The sequence below is a fragment of the Salarias fasciatus genome, unplaced genomic scaffold (genome assembly GCF_902148845.1).
Source record: "Salarias fasciatus unplaced genomic scaffold, fSalaFa1.1, whole genome shotgun sequence".
NCBI classification, from domain to species: Eukaryota; Metazoa; Chordata; class Actinopteri; order Blenniiformes; family Blenniidae; genus Salarias; species Salarias fasciatus.
The window spans coordinates 170,004-177,220 of NW_021941249.1; the positions used below are offsets into that span (position 1 = coordinate 170,004).

The 7,217-nt window shown below is 47.6% G+C and overlaps 1 pseudogene; it reads left to right on the forward strand.

Moving 5' to 3' along the window:
- The first annotated feature begins 4,023 nt into the window (after nt 1-4,023).
- Nucleotides 4,024-6,506, forward strand: LOC115384505 (uncharacterized protein K02A2.6-like; annotated as a pseudogene).
- The last annotated feature ends 711 nt before the right edge of the window (nt 6,507-7,217 follow it).

Consider the following 7,217-nt stretch of genomic DNA (forward strand, 5'->3'; position numbering starts at 1 on the left):
ACACTGGTGAGAAGCCACATTCTTGTGATACATGTAGGAAAAGTTTCAGTCAACTGAGTAATTTGTTGGTCCACAAGAGAATTCACACTGGTGAGAAGCCACATCCTTGTAACACATGTGGGAAACGTTTCAGTCAACTGAGTAATTTGTTGGTCCACAAGAGAATTCACACTGGTGAGAAGCCACATACTTGTGACACATGTGGGAGAAGTTTCAGTAAACTGAGTAATTTGTTGGTCCACAAAAGAATTCACACAGGTCGGAAGCCACATCCTTGTGAAACATGTGGGAAAAGTTTCAGTACACGGGGTAATTTGTTGGTCCACAAGAGAATTCACACAGCTGAGAAGCTGTATCCTTGTGAAACATGTGGGAGCAGATTCGCTCATCGCAAATCATTTCTGCGCCACCTGGAAAGCCACACCAAGATGAGTTCATGAAAGATTCTATTGGAGATCTCACTGGAAGTCTAGCTTAATCCCGAAATGATAAGATCACCACTTGAAAGAAAACATTGCTCATTTAGAAAGTGTTCAGACTGTTCTTTGTTTTGATTTTTGTTTTTTTTTCTTTATCAATTATTTGTTTGTGAAATTTCAAGAAATGGAATTAAAATTTTAACACGAATCCAATGAGTTTTGGTATTCCTGCATCAGAACCCCTGCTGGTGAAACTTGCTGTCATGCGTTAAATGTGGGGAAAACAATTTTAATGATAAAGTCAGAGACACAAATAAGCTTTGCATTCTTTGTAAGTTTCAAACTTTGATGGTGATCGGTTGGTGATGATTCCTAAAAGAGGTTTATTGTAAACGACTGGAACCACTGTGCAGGAATAGAACACACTAAAGCACCAGACAACACGGGCACCACTCACACCGTAACACCACCTGGATGGATGCCCCGCCCCCTTCCGTGTAACAGCATGGATGGAAATCATGACCGAGCGGGGATGGTAAGTTAGTTTATTAAAACCCATTTAAATTTAAATCGCAACGCAATTTAAGGCACTTCAAGTTTCCAGAAACTCATTCAACATTTTTTTTTTAAGTTTCTCAGAACTTTTAATGATTTCCTTTCACTGTATTGTTGGTTTCTAGTGCTTATCTTGAAGTTTTGTTTATGTTGACTGGCGTTTGGAGAGTGTTCGACAGTTTTGTTACTGTTGTTGCTCGCTGTGGAGCATGGAATTATTGTCTATACTTTCACATTTTATTACATTTCCATCGACAGGATGTCGGTACGAAGAAGTCCATGTTGGTGGCTCAGAAGGGCCAACGCAATAATGCAACAGCAAAAAGTCACAAAATGCAGAGCGAGGAGCAAAGAAAATGTATGCTGGACACCTTGTTGAGAGGCGTGCCTGAAGCGCCACCATCTTACTGAGGTGGAGGAGCAGCAGTGCATCCACGGAGGTAAGAGGCTTTCTTTCATCTTCAAGTGGAATTACTGTTTTGGTCCGAATATAGGATGACTCTCATTATAAGAAGACCCATATTTTTCAAATATCATTTCGTCAAAATAAAAATATGTTGAAGACAACAAGGTTACTCATTAAACAATTTTTTTTCATACAATTATTCTAAACTCAAAACCTCACGACAGAGAAAACATTTCACGTAATTTCTGATAAAAAAAATATTGGTGCAGCATTAAATTAAACAACAATTGAGTAGCCTCAAAGGTTCAATAACTGCATTAATTGTGTAAATAACTTTATAAACATCAAATTCAAGTTCTGTTCAACTTCAAGAACATCAACAATTCAGTCTAATACTGTATATCTTGGCCGCTTGGCAGTTGTTTGTTGACTCTGCTGATCACCATCAGTTTAAAGTTGGCATCAAAATTTCGCCTCTGTTGTTTGCTCATTTGTCTGGCGTTCGAGCCCCTTTGTTCCAGATGGTCACGTTCCTCCATTTTTCTTCAGATCACCGTCACGCCTTTTCCACTGAAACTAACAAACTGCAGTTAATTCCTTTCCCACTGCCTGCAGACCCGAGCCGAATCGCCCGCAGGCGGACTGTGTGGCTGAATTTTCCCACGCTGAGGGTGTCCCATGTTGATGACATCATCAGCGTGACGGAGCAAAGCGAAAGTAAACAATGCACAAGAGCTCAGTCCCGGCGACTAGGAGTGGGCGATACTCCAGATTGTATTTTACATATAAAACACGTAGCAGTTTCGCCGTCTGATGCTGTAAAGTAGCCCCTAACAATTCCTGCTCCTCTTTCTCATCTTTGCCATTCATGAGCCAGATCAGCGGCAGGAGCGGGGGAGGGGCACATTGAGCCTGCGTGAGTTGAGAGAGAGAGGACTCGCTATTTTTAATTACCTTACCAGGACAATAAAACACGGGACCAAGATTTCAACTGTTGTGTTCTGAACTGCACTGTTTTGGCCTGGCTGGGCTTCCGTAGTACAATGGGACGTGTCTGGGGGCATTAGTTAGCGACCCCACTTTTTTGTCTGTAACCTGTTGGCAACTGAGAAGTAAAGTCCTCCGTGTTAACCCGAAACTCATCTCTCCGTCTCCTTCAGTATGTAAGTCCAAGTCTTGTACAATCCGTATGGGACATAACAATTAACTGGCGACGAGGGTCGGCGAGTCTGCGCGTCTGGAAGTGTTTTTCTGGGGAGTCGGTTGTTTGCTACCTAGCTTAGCCTGAGCTAGCGTTGCTTCTGCACGTCGTGTTGGGATATCGGCGCTGTTTTTTTTGTTGTTGTTTTTTTTGCGGATTGGGAGGAAGAAAAGGAGCAGCAAATGCCGCTGACAGGAGCATTTGGCTCATTTGATGAAACTGTGGAGACTTGGAGTGCTTACACCGAACGGTTTGAGTTTTTTGTCGTAGCTAATGACATTAAATCAGACAAAGTGGTGGCAACCTTCCTCAGTGTTGTTGGTACTAAAACATTTAGTTTGCTGAGGGACTTGGTCCAACCACATAAGCCAAGTGATTATTCCTACGAGGAGATTGTGAAAACACTAACTGGACATTTTAGCCCCAAGCCATTAATCATAGCAGAGCGGTTCAGATTCCACAAGAGGAATCAAGAGGAGGGTGAATCCATCACACAGTACGTTGCAGTGCTCAGAAAGATGACAGAGCATTGTCAGTTTGGTGCAGCATTAAACGACTCTTTGCGTGATCGGCTGGTGTGTGGACTACGGAGTGAGGCAATACAGAAGCGCCTGCTCACAGAAGAGAATCTCTCATTCAAGACAGCGGTAGACACTGCTATATCCATGGAGCTGGCTGCCAAGGAAGCTATGCAGTTAGGGGCTACAATGAGAGTGCACAGTGTAGCCACTGCCTCTGCTCATCAGAAAGATGACACACAGGCATGTTACCGTTGCGGAAAACGGGACCACCAGCCAGCAGACTGCTGGGCGAAGGAGCTCCGATGCTGAAGCTGCGACAAAAGAGGTCATATTGAGCGAGTCTGTAGAGCTAAAAGAGAGAAAGCAACGAAGGACACTTACAGAGAAAAGGAAAAGATGGGTAAAAGAAATACAGATGGATGGAGATCAAAGAAGAAACTGCATGCGGTAAGACAGGAACATACCAGCAGCAGTGAATCCAACTCAGAAGAGGAGGTACCAGTAAAGGTGTTGACGGTAAAAGGAGGCACAGCGGGCTACAGTGTCACCCCACAGTTGGAGGGAAAGCCGATTAAAATGGAAATAGATACCGGGGCGGCAGTATCGTTGATGTCAGAGAAACTGTTCAAGAAAAAGTTCACTCATACGCCACTGACCAAAGCAAAAATCATCTTAAAAACATACACGGGTGAGACTGTGCCCATGGCTGGCAAAGCAGACGTCCTTGTAGAACTGAACGGACAAAAAGCGACGCTTCCACTCTACGTGGTCAAGGGAGATTACCCAGCACTGATGGGCAGGCCGTGGCTGGAAGTAATGCGTCTAGACTGGAGGGCAGTCAACGTGGTGTCAACGGCGCCTACCAGACTAGCAGCAGTTTTGAAGCGACATGCAGCTGTGTTTAACGACGAGCTGGGGAACATGAAAGGAATCACCGTCAAACTACAAGTCAAACCCGACACCAAACCACGCTTTATGAAGGCCAGAACTGTCCCCTACGCACTACAGCCGAAAGTGGACGCGGAAATTGAGAGACTGGTCAACATAGGAGTCATGGAACCAGTACCCCACAGCGAATGGGCCACTCCGGTGGTCCCGGTAATCAAGAAAGATGGATCAGTCCGCCTGTGTGGGGACTTCAAAATGACAGTGAACCCTGCGCTGACTGTGGAACAATACCCCCTCCCAGTGATCGAGGACCTGTTCGCCGGGTTGGCTGGGGGAAAAACATTCAGTAAAATAGACCTGAATCAGGCCTACCTCCAGATGTCAGTTGAAGCAGAGTCACAGGAGCTCCTTACCATCACCACCCACAGGGGGCTCTACAGATACCGTCGCCTGCCGTTCGGCATCACCTCAGCACCAGCAGTGTTTCAGAGGGCCATGGACCAGGTCTTGAGTGATCTGTCTGGCATACAGTGTTATCTTAACGATATCCTGGTGACTGGTAAAAACGAAGAAGAACACCTGGTGAACCTGGACAACACGCTGAGGAGACTCAAAGACTATGGCCTACGTGTTCGCGAGGACAAGTGTGACTTCTTCAAGCCGGCAGTAGAGTATCTGGGCCACGTCATTGACGCAGACGGACTTCACACTGCACCTTCGAAGGTGACCGCTATCACCGACACCCCTGCTCCGGAGAACATGGGACAGCTGAGGTCCTTTCTTGGACTTCTTAACTATTACGGCAAGTTCATTCCACATCTGGCTACGCAGTTGCAGCCCTTGCACGAGCTGCTGAAGGCGGGAAACGCCTGGTCGTGGTCAAAAGAGTGTGAGGTGGCATTTAACACGGCCAAATCAGCTCTGACAGACAAGACGGTGTTGACACACTTCGACCAGTCCCTGCCGCTGCAACTTGCCTGTGACGCGTCCCCATATGGGGTGGGGGCTGTTGTGTCCCACATCACACCGACTGGTGAGGAAAAGCCCATCGCGTTTGCTTCTCGGACATTGAGCAAGGCAGAAAAGAACTACCCACAAATAGAGAAGGAGGCGTTGAGCATCATCTTTGGAATAAAGAAATTCCACACATACCTGTACGGAAGGAGATTTACGTTGCTGACGGACCACCGTCCCCTGACATCCATCTTTGGTCCACATACGGGAGTGCCGACTCTGGCAGCGAGCCGCATGCAGCGCTGGGCGTTGCTCCTCAGCGCACACGACTATGACATCCGGTATCGACAGTCGGGGGCTCATGCCAACGCGGACAGTCTGTCACGGCTTCCCTTTCCTGAGCAGCCCAGGAACAGAGAACAGACTATTTTCTACTTTGAGGTGGTCGAGGGTGCTCCTGTGACAGCTCGCCAGGTCAGGAAGGAAACAAAGGGGGACCCCATCCTCTCCAGGGTGCTGGACCGAGTCATGAGGGGGGACATGTCACGTGTTACAGGGGCTCCGCCGGAGCTGCAGCCTTACTTTTTGCGGGGGGAAGGAGTTGACAGTGACTGCTGGATGCTTGCTCTGGGGAATGCGCGTCATAATTCCAAAAAAACTACGAGAATCGGTCCTGAGAGAGCTACACTCAGGTCACTGCGGCATCGTCAGGATGAAGGAGTTAGCCCGCAGCTACTTCTGGTGGCCTGGATTAGACAACGACATCGAGTCAAAAGTCAAGTCATGCTCATCATGCCAAGTCATCAGAAACACGCCAAGTCTCGCACCGCTACACCCCTGGGACTGACCAGCATCCCCCTGGCAACATATACATTTGGATTTTGCGGGGCCCATCGAGGGAGTGATGCTGCTGGTGGCCGTGGACGCACACTCAAAGTGGCCAGAGGTGGCGGTCATGTCAAATATCACCTCGGAAAAGACCATTCAGACACTCAGGGAGATGTTCTGTCGATTTGGCCTACCAGAGCAGGTGGTCACGGATAACGGGCCCTCATTTGTGTCTAAGTAGATGGAAGATTTCCTGCAAAGCAATGGCATTAAGCACATCCTCTCCAGTCCATACCACCCCTCCAGCAACGGACTAGCGGAGAGAATGGTGCCAACGGTGAAACATGCTCTCAAAGCATCCAAAAGTGAGTCTCCCCTGAAGCAACGGCTTGACACCTTCCTCCTCAAGTATCGCAATACTCCCCACACAACGACTGGAACCTCACCAGCTTACCTTCTCATGAAGAGACGACTCCGGACACGCCTTGACCTGTTGCGCCCAGCCACACCTGAAACATCCGTTCACGAGAAGCAACAAAAACAGGTTGATCAGCGAGCCAAGAGGTCTAAAGACAGACAGTTTAGCGTGGGAGATGCCGTCCTAGCCCGCAACTACACCTCCAAAGAAAAGTGGACCTCCGCCACCGTTGTCCAGAAAACAGGGCCTGTTTCATACCATGTCCACACCCGAGACAATCAGACGTGGCGGAGACACGTGAACCAGTTACTGCCAGGTTCCGCGACACCCCCAGCTGTTGTGACCACCGATGAACTGACACCCAACCAGGGCAGTTTTCTCGCCCACAGTAGCTGTGCCTTCGCCACCTGCAGAGCCGGAAGCGCCTGAGTCTGCAGACCCTCCGGTGTTCGAGTCGACGCCAGAACCGGTACCTGTTCCAGAGCCGAGACGCAACCCTCCCAGGGACAGGAAACCTCCAGAGTGTTTTAGGTAGTCTAGTGCCAACCCTGGGAATAAGGGACAGAATAATGCCCTTTGGGTTTGGCGGGATGTTGAGGCAGTCTACCCTCACTCCCTATTAACCATAGTTCAGGTTAATGTTGAGTAGTATGAGAATGTGGACATTATCATTAAAGGGGGAGGAAATATGTTGTGTTCTGAACTGCACTGTTTTGGCCTGGTTGGGCTTCCGTAGTACAATGGGACGTGTCTGGGGGCATTAGTTAGCGACCCCCACTTTTTTGTCTGTAACCTGTTGGCAACTGAGAAGGAAAGTCCTCCGTGTTAACCCGAAACTCATCTCTCCGTCTCCTTCAGTATGTAAGTCCAAGTCTTGTACAATCCGTATGGAACATAACATCAACCAAATAAAAGAACAATTTTTATGAACTAACACAAGAATGCCACAAGAATGTAAACATTTAAATATAAATAATTTCTTTTCCCTTTTTCACTCCAAAAATTATAAAAACTAAAAATCTAACAA